This window comes from Anguilla rostrata, chromosome 1 (genome assembly GCF_018555375.3).
Source record: "Anguilla rostrata isolate EN2019 chromosome 1, ASM1855537v3, whole genome shotgun sequence".
NCBI classification, from domain to species: domain Eukaryota; kingdom Metazoa; phylum Chordata; class Actinopteri; order Anguilliformes; family Anguillidae; genus Anguilla; species Anguilla rostrata.
Window position 1 is genome coordinate 48,296,872 of NC_057933.1, and position 14,788 is coordinate 48,311,659.

Sequence of the window (14,788 nt, forward strand, 5' to 3'; positions counted from 1 at the left end):
TCGGAAGCCAGACTGGTGAGGGTCTAGCAGGTTGTTCTGATGGAGAAAAGAGGTTAATTGTTTAAGAACTGCTCGTTCGAGGGTTTTGGACAGAAAGGGTAGAAGGGATACGGGTCGATAATTTACTTTATTTTACTTTATTCTTTAATGTTTAAAGTGATTTGATTCAGACAACAGCATTTGGACCACAGTGCAATAATGTCCCATACTTTCAGTTAAAAATTTTGCAGCATTTGCAGCATGTGAGACACTGGCAACATGTGACCTAGGCATGTATGCAAAATTAGTCCCTAGTTTGTGTTTTTATTGAAATACTTTAAAACACTTTAATTGTTTTTTGTATAACTTTATTCAATACATTTTTGAAGCAAGCTGTTTAAAAAAAAAAAGTATTATTAATAGTAGCAATAGGAAGATCATATCCTTCCAATTCCTAGTGACAGTGACACTGGCTTTCATTGACACAACTTTGGTCCTCGTGCTGACAGATGCCAAGACTTCAAAGGCAATCAAAAGCCTGGAGTCAAGACTAGATATTAGGGGTGGAGGGAGATGCCACTATTTGTATCTGTATTTGTTCAGCCAACAAAATTATTTGAATTTGTATTTATACTCGAATAAAAACGGAAGTTGGCGATGCGTAAAACCGGAAGTGGGTAGAGTTTAACTTGTAAACTGTAACAAAAGTCAAAAATCCCTAAGGTTTCCCATTATAATCACAGGCACTGCTATTGTTCGGATATTAAAGTATTATGGTTTTACTATGACATCAACAAGAATCCAGTTTTTTTTGCTTTTAAAAACTGTATTTAACAAACAATTACACATGTGCATATACATATATATACACACACATATATATATACACATATATATACACATATATATATATATTCACATATATATATATTTTCACATATATATATATACACATACATATATATATATATATATACACATATATATACACATACATATATATATATATACACATATATATATATACACATATATATGTACATATATATATATACACATATATATACACACATATATATACACACATATATATCTATATACACATATATATACACACCTATATATATATACACACACACATATATATATATATACACATATTTATACACCTATATATATATATATATATACACCTATATATATACACACACACACATATATATATATACACACACACATATATATATATATATATCACACACACATATATATATATATACACACTATATATATACACATATACATACACATATATATATATACACATATACATACACATATATATATATACACATATACATATATATATATACACATATACATATATATATATATATACATATATATATATATATATATACACATATACATATATATATATATATATATATATATATATAGCGCACTACCTGAGGGACACTTAAGTCAATTCAAAACTAAAAACGTGTTTTTCTTCATTATGAACTACTGTATGCTATGAACTTCTAATGAAAAAATAAAACAAAAAACAGTGAATGTAAGGTTAACATTTTTTTTTTGTTTATTAATACTTGTTCTCCCCTCTTTGTTGAAGCCAATGGGTGGAATAAATATTTACCTATTATGCTTGTACTCATACTTCCCCAAGTCATAGCTATTTTGTAAAAACAAGCTCCTGCACATGAGCTGGCAGCAAGGTCAGATGTATCCAGCATTACAGCATCGATGTCTGCACCAGTAACAACCTAATTGTCACGTAACGGGTAGGGGGGACCCAAACGCAGAGGGAAAAAAACACAAACTCAAAAAGGGAAAATTAACAAAGACTTTACTTACATGACAGGGGACAAAAAAAACAGGAAACCAAAAGGCCACGCAGAGCACTACCAAAAAAACACAAAACAGAAAACTCAAAATTCAAAACACACACAGAGCAGAACACAGGTAGGACAGAAACCAGGCAGGAACTAACAGGCGGAAACACAGTCACACACACAAGCAGGTCAAAAACACAGGCAGATACATGTAAGTCAAACAAACACAAGGAACCAGCACCCGAGTCAAGGGAACAAAGAACTTAAATAGACAGGGGGTAACAAGACACAGGTGAACTCAAAAAACAATCAACCCAGAAAAGGAGCGATAACAAGACACAGGTGGGAACAGGGAATAGAATAACGAGACAATTGGAAACAATCATACAATTAACAGGGGGAAGCAGGACACAAAACAGAAGTGCCGCCATCTGGCGGCCCAACAAGGGAAACACAGACAGGAAAACACAGAACCATGACAGTAATATTAAATTATGAAGTGCCTCTGAGTCCAGGACACCACCAACAAGGTGTGAAAGAGGGTATGACCTGGAGAAGAGGATTTCAAGACAGAATATAGGACTGGACACCAGACTTGAAACGACCTGCTTACTGGTAGGCTCCATACCCAGAACAGCTCGGACTGTCGGTAAAACAGTGGAACAGATTCACCTCTAACAAACAGGATAGGGACTGTAGAACTTGGAAGTAAAACTCAAGGAAAACACCAAAATGAATCCTTAAAAGAGACCAGACAAAGGGTACAGAGTAGTGCGAGGGGAAGCACTGGCAGCAAGCCCAACAAGAACACAATAAGGTACAAAACAGAGGAAAAAGGATGAACAATTATACAACACGACAGTCAGACAGACAGAGCAGGATGATACAATTGGAACCAATAGGGACATGATGGGCCATGGGCTGAGGGCGAGCTGTTTTGGCGGCACGAGGAGGACCTACACAATATTAGGTAGGTGGTTTTAATGTTGTGGCTGATCGGTGTATAATGTATCAAGGTGTAAAACCACTGAGAAAAGTGTTAAAATGTGCATGACAAGATGGAAAAAGTACTTAAAGTAATACAAAGAGTAATGTTTTTTAAGAGGTCATTTTTTCAGTCATAATGAATTCAGTACATTTCTCCCTCCCTTCTTCTTGGAGTGTGCTTTTACATAGCCTGCGCGATGTCATTCTCCTCTTGTAATTGTATTCACCAAATATCTATTCAAAGTAATGTAAATAACTATTCTAACACACATTCAAAGTCAGACATAAAATCTGTATTGATAAAAAGCACAGGATTGTGCTGGCTTGGTCGGGACCCCCCCACAGCTCTTCTGAAAACACACCACCCAGAAGTAACCCAACACACGTGGCTAGCGTGGCTACATCTATCTATGGAGAATGGAAGCGGGCTTCATGGCTGCGAGTGCAATCGGGCAAATATGGCCATATGTGCATGAGCCAGAAGAGGAGCCTCAACCCTGTCTTGTTTTGTGAAATCGTCTCTGCACAAATGTGTTTGCACAGATCATGCCAGCGTACCCGTAGCTTTTCAAAAACGCCACCCATTTCTTCTGACTTGCATCATTCTTTGGAAACTGAAAAAAATGACACCATAACATTGCCCTCGACCTCATCCTTGATGTTTGTTCATTCCGGGAGGGCACATACACTGGGTACATTTTGCACGCTTGCAATGCAAACTGTAGCTTGATAATGAAATGAAATAAAGATAAAATGAAACCTATAGCACTATAGCTGTAGGGGTAAATACAAATAAGCATGGCTAGCCATTCATCTTGATAGCACCATCATAAAGGGATGGAGAAAGTAGGAGAAAGAATGGGCCAGAGAAGGAGATTGGGAGAGAGATAAAGTTGGTAGAGGGATTAAGAGTAGGACAATAGCAAAAAAGCTACAACTAACTATTACAAATCTCATTTGTTAACGTGGACAATGATTTTTTTTTTGGCAAAGGAGTGTTTCGCTCAGACTCAGCTGTTTTAGAGGGACAAAAAAAAAGAGCCTCAGACAATGGGAGGAGATATGCAATGAGACTAAAACATTTATTGTGACATCATGAAGGACCTGGACCCAATAGCTCAGAGCCCAGTAATAAATTGAACTCCACCCATTTAATCCCCACATTGGAATAGATGGAAATGTTTAGACTGATATAAATGAATTTTGCAATGCAATTGATTTATTGTACTGGTGCTGATGCTTAATATATGTGATAATAACCCCATACAATGTAGTCTGAAGCTATTCACAAATTTACCTTTACCCTCATTTGATCCTTTACAATATTTTGATTACAAATATAGATTGAAATGTGTTGGTTTTGGTTGACAGAAATATTGATCAGTGAAGACAATTAATAATAGCAGGACTGGGGTGTCCGGAGTATTATTTGCACCCTTGACAAAGATGAGCTGAATAAAATAATAATAAAATAAAAATAATTATACAAACTATAACTATACTGTTTCTGAAGGACATATCATTATTCCTTATTACCTGTGGCAGGTAACAAAGAGGTATGTTTTTAAATGTGGACCCCAGGAAGACTAGCTGTGCTTTAGGGCAAAGCTAATGGGGACCCTAACAAATAAACAAATAAACTTTTTTTTCTGGAAATCCTTCCTAAAAGCCTATTAGCATGAAGGTGACCTCTAATGGTGGCCTCTAGATTTAGTGACTCTATGTGCCCAAGATGCAAGTTGTGTAGAGGATGATGGACTTTACATGTGCGTTACCTCTTTTTTTTTTTACCAGTAAAACTGGACGTCAGGAGGAGGTCACAATACAGTTCCCTTAGATTGAGATGAATTTACAAAGTATTACAAATTGTATTTATTTATTTAGGATTTTACTTAAAAGGCTTGGGAATAATTAACTTAAATGGGATGTGAATAATTCTGACATGCCTATTTTTTGAAACTATACACAACCCAACCCAACCATCTACACCCATACACATACACACACACACACACACACACACAGACTTTAAATGTTATATCCATCCTGTGCTTCACTTGAGCTTCTGAAAAAATAATTTGATCAGTCACTTTCAGGAAATCAAATGAAAATAATTCATTTCTCTTTTGGCCCTTCATGGTCTGGATCTGCAAATTTTAAAATTTGCAACAACTACTTGAAAAGGAACGTATTGAAGAAAAATTGAATTGACTCTAGCCAGCTGATTTATTACCCACAAATTCACATTGCAATGATTAGGCGGTTTCTGAAGTGCATTAGTTCTGTGGTTTAATGATGCATAAAAGGAAGCTGGATAAAAGGCGGTTTGTCAAAAACAGCAAAACCACAAAGACTGACTACATCAACAACATTTCCACCCACATCCCGCCTCTCTCTCTCTCTCTCTCTCTCTCTCTCTCTCTCTCTCTCTCTCTCTCTCTCTCTCTCTCTCTATATATATATATATATACATGCATACATAAACTGATAGCTGCACATTACGTATTCTTTTTACCTTATGTATTATTTAAGTTTATTTTAGGAAAACAATTCTTTTGGCATCCTCCCAACTCTTTATCCCCTTCTTCATTGAATCAGGGAAGCAATTTTGATGGCAATATTGCATTAAACAAAGAGATCCATTTCACAAATTGGAAATATTTGGCAGAGGTATTATTGTACCTACCACTCCATACCGAAGACCCAAACAAGGAAAGTGCTGAGGCTATGGACTGAACTGTATAAAATAAGCTAGTTGCCTTGTCGGCTAAAAAGACCAATTCAGTGCTCTCTGTGAGACTATGACACATCACTGTCTCGTGCTCACTGGACCAGTCAGCCAGTTACCCACCTAGCACAGGCAGGCATCCTTCTGTATCTAAGAACATTGTTTTGTTTTCATGTCAACATAAGGATTGACAATGCAGTGCAGCCAGGCCAAGCACACACACACATCCCCAGAAACTCAGCAACATTGATCTATGGAATTGATACATATAATCATTAACATGAACAAGCCCTGGGGATTAGGTATCTAGGTAAAACACAAACATCTGGTTTAATATACTTCTACCAATCTTTTAAACCAAACATCTCCTGTGGGATTAGTCACCCAAGAGACTAACAGATTTGTGACATCCATAAATACAAAAGAACATTCAAAAGGAATTGTATAGCATGTTTTGCAGACATCCTAGAGATGGAGAGTGAGAATGCATGACCCCAAAATCAGTAGAAGTATCAAACTATCTGTTATGTACTCTGACAAGTACTCAACATAATTGGAGTTGACACCAGGTTTGTTGAAGCAGAATCACTGCTTATTCAAAAAAAAAAACGGTTGTTACATCCAAGCAAAACAAAACGCAGTGTCCTGGAAGTAACTGGAATCATGGTTGAAGCAAATGTGCTCTAGGTGTGTTGAACAGAGACCGAAGAATGCAACAAAAGCTTCTTTAATAGGCTCCATACAGGTGCTCTCTGTTACCAGGAAACAAAAGAATTACTTGGACTAGGGTGACTAACACCCCCAGCTGACAGATGGGTGTTACACCATCTATTAGCAGTGACTCTGCTTGAAATAATTGTGTTTTGTAATGCAACAGTATTCTAAAAAATGGTGCAGCCTGTGAGTGCATCTTTTAACTGAGTTCTGCTGTTGGACTGAAATGGATATCTATGAAATTGGAGGATTCTGATTGGCGGATGATTATGGGCACCTGATCAAACAGAGGAGTCACGCTTGTGACTGGAGTTGGAAAATACAAACCCTGCTGACTTCCTCTTTCTCCCCGGGTGCCTCTCTAACCCAGTTACGCTCTCTTCTGAAGGAGTCCCAGACAGAGTGAGCATCGTCTGTGATCAGGAAGATGAAGCAACGCACCACAAAAAGATACCTTCGCTGGATACGGGAAGCCTTCAGCCACAGCATAAAGAGCAAAAGGCTTCATTCGTGGAGCTTCACAGACCCCTCCGCTCTTCCATCTCTAGCTGACATGCCTCACCCTGCTGCCTACAGGAGGCCGTGCCAGTGATGCTTTCCCACTCCCAAACGGCTGATCAGCACATTCTGCACTCTGATGAGTGTGGTGCTTTCACAGACACATTAGCATATTCAGCGCTGGAAGGTTCGCTGAACAAACGGGCAAATAAAGACACTGATTATGGTTCTATGTACTTGATTAGTTCCCCAGAGGACCCTGTTGCTTTCAGGCAAATCTTCAAATCGTCAGTATGTCCCGACTTCAGCTCAAAGGGCCCCCTGAAAGGGTGGAATATGGTGGCTGCTTAGTTATGGTCCGTGGAAGGCCATGGTGATGCAGTATGAGACAGCATCACGGAAAAGTATGCAAATCCTTTTTTTCTTTAAGCATGCAAATAATCTGGGCTTTGGAATAAGAAAGTATATTTTCAGCAAGGGGGTTTTCACCAGTGTTTGCTTAGAGATGTTTGCTTTCAATAAAAAACTGCAGTAATTTCATAAAATGAGATGAAATAATTGCCCATTATTACTGCAAAATATATTGTATATATATTTTCAAAATATAAATAATAAGAATGTACTTAGCTTTAAGCATAATTTTCAAATGTTCAAATACTAAAAAGTTATGTTTTTTTGTGTGTAAGTTATTTTTACACAGTACAGTCTATATGTTCCACTTCCTGATACAAGAATAGGTTAAAGTTCCATAGATGTATTTATCATACAGCTCTTTCATAAGTGTCTCACTCAAAGCCCACATTGTCCTGATAAGGCAGCATTTGCGATTGACACCTACAACCATCACCACGATACTGCCTCTTTAGAGTTGGGAGATGGCTTATCTGTGCCCACGGAAACCAGGAGCACCATAATGTAAATAAAAAAACAGCGGTGTGTTGGTGTCGGCATAATTTGGACCATAGCCTTTCTATGCATAATGTATGACCTCAAGGGGTGCTGTGGGGGATTTTAATTCTAATTAGTTATTTTTATTAAATTGAAATTTGTGCTATCTGCACATTTTATGCTTTCTGAAAGGGGACGGTAACCCTAAAGGAAAAGTAGCAGTGCACGAGTGACACAATATATTGTAGCGATTTCAGCAAGAGACAAGTCAGGCAGATTGCTCTTTTGAGCCATTGCACTCATTTATTAGCACCAGAAGAAAGCAGCTCGGACATAAGCACAGGAAAAACATAACTGGCGAAGCGCGGGCTGCCTGCTCTTTAAACAACACAGCCTGCCAGCCACATGACAGCTAAAACCTAACTGGCTAGTTGACAGTCCAATCCCAGAATGCTGTGCGCACATAAACCAAACTAGCCGAAATATGGCGGCTCGCTAATTATCCAGCCAGCTACTGCTACAATATCAATTTAAAGCATTGAGGAAGTAGGGGAGGGGAGCAGCACAGTGATGCTGTTGATCGCACTGCCACCTCACAGCAGGAAGGCCTCGGGCTCGAACCCCCACCCCCCACTCTGAAAGCCAGGCCAACCAGGGAGTCAAAATTGTCCGTAAGTGTGAATGTGTGATTGAATGGTGTGTGATGATGGGATTGGCAACCTGTACTCCTGCCTTTTGCCCAATGCATGCTGGGACAGGACCCATCCATCCAGCAACCCAGACCAGGAATACGTGAGCTAAATAATGGATGGATGGATGGAAAAAGTATGGGACTGGCCACCCAGTCATATCACCTCCAATACATGCGAGAGGTTAAATGCAGCAGCATTAAAAAGCTTTTGTTTAAAGTTCATCCTAAAGAGAGAACTAAATCTGGTCAGTGATCATTTTAACTTTTAAACACACACTGTAGAAGAAGCAAGGCTGGCCCCTTCTGTTCCCACTCAGTTTTCCAGTCAATATTTTATCCACAAAGAGAGAAGAGGACACAGCTAAACACAGCTGTTGAAATATTAAGAGCACTGTGAAATCAGTGCTTGCAGTTCACAATTCAGTGGCACTGAGAGCATTAGTGCTTGCCTGTGCCTGCTAGCTACCCAAGGGCCTTAAGAACAAACTCCTGATGACAGTACATAACTGCATTGAATGGTTTGATTGTGCCTGCTGCATAAATTAAGATAAATGAAGTGATTACAGCCTGTAGCATAAATAAATTTATACGGAGGCCTATACCGGTTAAGTACTATCATCAGGCAAGACATGCGTGAACATGGTGTATTGTCAATAAGAAATTCACCTTTGCTGCTGCCCCTCCTCTTTCTTCCTCTTCTTCTTTCTCCCCCTCTTTCTCCTCCTAGTAGTTGAGTCAGATGGGTAGTGGGAAGTTTGCCCAACATCATTTCTGTTTCACTGGCAAATGGTAGTTAAGAAAGGATTCTTTGTTTTCGGGTGATACTGTAAACTAGTCACACTACCCTCATTCAAAAATCCCTGTTTACAATGCACAGTGCATTTCATATATTTATGTTCATGTTTCCTTCAGCACCTAATCCATGTAAATGTTGCAAATGTAATTACCCTGATATTTATGCTTTTGTACAACTTCCTTTTTTTCTGGATAACAGTGACTGCATTATATTTAAACTGTTTATATTTTGCATTAAAAAGACCTCAATTAGCTGGTGTTCAACACAATAGTTAGTTAACTGACTGATTAATATGTTAATTAGTACAGCCCTTATAAATTATGTTTTCTCTCAGGATCTTTCTTATTATTATATATAATGTTTTGTATTATGGCACAAGTTCACTTACTGTTGCACTCTAGAGCCATGCATACTAGTTGAGTGGGGAGACTCTCCTGGGTTGCACAGGAAATTCAGCCCATTGCTTAAACGTGTGCTCACTTTCCATGGTGAGCCCAGGAACCTGCACACTATAAGAGAATGAGTCTGAGGACCAAGTACAAGAGGACCAAACTGCAAAGCAGACAAGCTGCGCTGCTTGTTCAAGCAGTTCTTGCCGTACTTTCAGTGAGTTCACTGATTTATTCAATGAACTCATAAGAACCGGATATCCCTTTTCATTCAATGGCTTCTTGCTACTTTGGGGGAATACACATTCAGTTAGCCCTGTCAATTAACTTTTTAATAACTGCACCGTGCCCTGCACAAAAATGTGCTCATCTTAACTGTTTCTGTTGGCTGTCATTAGAAATATTCAGAAAGAAATCTGCCCACTAAAACTCACAGGTGAATTGTGTGAGAAGAACAAAATGGAGAATTGCTGATGGAGTTCATGTTGTTTGCTTTAATGAGAACCCACCATTACACGCAGACAGGTATATTTCAGTCAGCCAGGCTCCTCAGGGTAACTGCTGCATCCGCTCCTCCCAACAACGCTCCGGGATTCTACGGACCAGTAGTTATTTGTCAGAGGGGGGTCTATCTCTCTTCTGATTGGAAGTAGCTCTCCTGCGGAACTATGTGGTGTTAAATCGTTGCTGGCTTGTGGGCGAGTTAATTAAAGGTGAGCACATGTATCAGCTCCAGTGTTCCATGTACTACCAGCACAACGGTGCTTCGAGGCAAGACTGGCAATTTCAAATTGGGGAGGAAAAAAAACTGTGGGAAGCTGTTAAAAAAAGTTGTGAAATAACCAGGTCTAATTAATTTTTCTGGGGAAAAGTCAGTTCTGAGATGTAGAGGCTGCTGCTACAGCAGCCCTGCATAGCGGCTTCAGTGGCAGCCTTGGTTACATGAATACTTGGTTGAACTAAGACAAGGGAGTTTATGTTCGAGGAATGTTGCATGGTTGCTACAGTACATTACATTTTATTTGGTGATGTACAATAAGTGCATAGCAAACGTAATTAGAATAACTACACACTTGTCAGCTATGGTACAATTTTCACAAAGTGTCATTTATCCATAGACATGAAAATAAAGTCTAGTCCACACAGTAAGCATTGGCTAAGTCAGAGTAAAGTCATGGCAAGTCATAAACGGGTGCTGTTGGATTCTGTAGAGCGGGAGTGGGGGGGGGGGGGGGGGTAGGGGGGTGTTTGCTTGGTTATGAAATGTTCTGTTGCCATTCCATTTAAAATTTATACTGCTAGTTCCGCGATAGGGGATGAATAACGTAATTATGAAAATATCATTATTTACCTTAGATAAACATTGGATCGTGTGGCCCCCCCCCTCGTGGCCGTGTGCCCCCCCTAGCGGTTGTGGCCCTAAACAACCGCATAGAGCCTTTATGCCACGGGCCGGCCCTGCTCCTACTGTCTTCCTTGACATGACTCTTGGATATCTGCAGCGACTCAATTGGTATTTTCTTTTGTTTACAACACAGCATTTAACTAGTATTTGGTTTTGTTTATAATACTATTTGTTTTTTGTTTGCTTTTTTTTGGTGATATTGCAGTTTTGTATTCCTGTAATTAACACTGACGTTGTCCATTTTTGTAAGTGGTCATGGATAAGAGCATTACAATAAGTCACTGTAATGTAATGTTGTAATAAGTTAAAAGTTACTATACAGCGTACAGTATATATGTTAACTACAGAACAATTAAATAGTACACGGCGAATATGTAGTTTGGCTTGACGGCGCTAGTGGCAATTGGTAGCCAAAACAATATGGGAAATCAGTTTTCTGGCAAGTTCACAAGGTATAAACACACATTTTGTTTATCATGTTCTATGATGTCTGAGGGAGTCAACAACCACACCCCCAGGCCTTCAAACCAAAAGAAAAAGTCAAATAATTTACTTACACCTATAAAATACTGCTTTTTCAAATAGACCCTGGAAATGCTGAGAATCTGCTATTTACTTCTACTCAATACAATTATAAATGTTCCTAAATTGTTCCCAGAGAAACATCTGCCTGCGAATGTTTGTATGTATGCCTTTTGTGTGTGAAGGGTGTGTTTATTAGTCTTTTAGAACACAATACTTGCCTCAGGCCTATTAAGGTAAATTCTTTTGTGGTGCTGTGGAAGACCCAGGAGTATTTAAAAAACAGCTAAATTGAGAGCAGCAGAGATTTACATAAATAAAAGCCACAATAAAATGGAAAGCATACCACGAGGAATAGATAAAAAAACAAGATCAAAGCAAGCTGCTACCTTTTCCACATAAATAAAGATTTTTTTTTGGTATTTGTTCACAGAGTTTTGTTTTCATACTTACATTGATTGTACCGGCCAAGTGAAGATGCCAATTATAATTAACAAACATGCAAAAGAGGAAGACAATGTGACAATTTAATTTTAGTCCTTCAGATAAGAGAAAATTCTTCATATTTGAGCAAAGACTATTTCAATTTATAGCCATCAACACCATAGCCCATCAAGCCCTCACTTGAGGGCTTTTGTGTGAGTGCATGTGTGTGTGTGCGTGTGTGTCTACATGTGAGCATGTATAGTGTGTGTGCCATTGCTTGCTGGTGGGTGTGTGTCACAGCTTTTGTTGCAGCAGACAGTAATCAGTCTTGACTGACCTGATGGTCACTTGGGGACCAGTATAATGGGTTAGCTATTTGAAGATTTCAGGGATGGAGCAGCTGCCACTGTAGATGACTCCACATTAATAAAGTATATTCATCTGACCTCAAGCAAATTGATAGGACAGTGCCACCTGTAGCCATAGCTTGAAAGTGTCATTAACTGCACTCCATTTTACATCACATTAGCGGCAGCCGATATATAGGCCCAAACTACTTTACTGTGAATCTGGTGAATTTGTTCAGCTGTCCATGATGTGTGGCTAGCACATTTGGATTTGTGATTGTTGGTGACTGTTGGATGTTTAATTAAAAGAAAGGAAGAAGAAAAAAGACAGCAGATTCCGGGAAGACTCCAGGAAGACCATGCTCATGCTGTTCACGTGTGGCTTTGGAGACATCACCAGGCCTTGATATCCAGCCAGCTCGCACAGTGTGAGGTGACAACGCAGACTAACAAGGATGAAATAGCAGTTGCGAAGGGTATTTAATATAATCCTCCGTACAGAGAGATGAAGAGGCCAAAGGAGGAATCAATCAGACTGCCAAACAGCGCGGTGCACAGCAGGAGGAGGAAGGATCATTTCCACAGGCTCCGGGGTGGGTTATGCCAGGATCAAAGCACTACGGGGTGGCATTTCGTATTTACTGTACTCCCCCCCCACACCCCGCCCCCGGGCCCAAAGGGCAGCTAAGCTCCCCCTCCGGCTACCCTAATGAACCCCAGAGACTGAAGAGGCCCAGCGATTCTCGGCTGCAGATTCTCGGCTCCGGCAAATTCAATACCTGCAGCACAATCGTGTCGCGGCGGGAAAGGCAGCGTGCGGCCTGAGGCCCCACTGATTATTATTCTGGTCAAGTCGCAGAGAGCAACGGATGAGGAGACAGTGACAGACATGGGCCCGTGGTCGCTGCAGGTTAGTGAGGAAGAACTGTTCAGCATGGCTGATTATCTGTCCATGGAAACGTTTCAGGTGAAACTAAAGACACCGGGCGAGGTGAGGATATGGCTGACTGGAAGCAGGTTGTCTTAATAGGTTTTCAGCTGTAGGAGTCAGGGAAATTGCTCTGCGTCTGTCAATGTTAGTCTTATTTCTGAGAGCCTCCAACAGAGAAATATGGTTAATATGGTATCCTAGCAGCACTCAAAATAGTCTGAAATGTTGTCAATTTTTTTTTGGCCCAGTGTTTTTTTATTTATTTATTTTTAATGTTTTTTTCTGGTTTTGTAATGAAACATTCATGATGTTGGTGCTGGGGTTCGGGGGAGAAGAGTACCAGAAAACTTGCCTGTGTTTATTTTGTAACAGCTGCTAATTATTCCCGCTCCAAATTTTACACAGTCTTTTTGAACTTGTGTCCTATGGTGCTGGCATGAAAGTGACTGACTTCTGTGGAGTGCTCTTTAATTAGAGCACAGGAGCAGGCCTCTGGAGGGGCTCTTCCCTGGCTGGGTTCCCCGTTCTCTCACCCGGGCGCCATTTAGGTCAGCAAAATCAATTCATTTTGTCAAAGGGCTTTGCAGGAGTCTGGCCAGCGTCCAAACCCCCCTCGGCTGTCCTCAGCCACACCCCCAAGCATGAACGTTTGAAAAATGAGAGGTATAAATAAAGCTAAAATCTTAAACGCGAGTACACCACCCACCATTCTGCTTGTGGCTCTGTAAATATTTTCGTCGCCTTGCTATCACCTTGACCCTCCTGACAATTCTGAGTGGCAGACCATTGGGTCAATCTGGTCGTGTCCTCTCAGATGATGAGCTTTGCCCTGGCACTTGCATGTGTACTGTGTGTGCCTGTAAAGAAAATGTTATTACAGCAAATGAAGAGACATACAGAACCAGAGTTAGCTATAAAGATAAATTTCATCTGCAGTCCATATATAGCGAAACTGACAGGTCAGTATTTGGCTGAAGATTTTACAGAAGTCATGGTGATAAAATTTATGTAATCTCTATACAATTCCAGAGAAAATTCTTTACCATGTACATTCGTCTTGTGATTTTGGGTTTTCTACCCAACTTAGATATTTTTATTCATGTTGTTGTCTCAAGATAGAAAATTAAGGTGATCAAAAGTTTTTTCATGTGGTGCTTCAAGACATTAATTACTAATCAATGTAGGAATGCAATTTAGTTGAACAACATAAATATTTTAATGAGTAACCCATACCACAGAGAGCTAATTAGTTGAAATGTATATTGTAGGTCAGTACTGGCAGTGATTGGCATCATTCATAAAGAGGCAATGCATTCCCTTCTGATTTGGAGAGAAAATGCCCTTGAATGCTAAGCTTTTCATTAGCTGTTTTTCTCAGTCCAGTGAATTTTTTTTTCTTTCCAACTATGGCTCATTACTGCTTACTCTGTACTTCTACATCTCTGATTTCTTTATTCGTCCCTATTTTCCATATGTTTCAGACAATACTACGACAATTAACATCCAAAATCAGAAAGAGTCATTAGGAATCATGTCATTTTTGTAAAAAAAACAAAATGACAATCACTTTAATATACTTTCCCCATTACAATACATTATTGTACAGACAATTATGTTTTGCACTGGCAAATGTT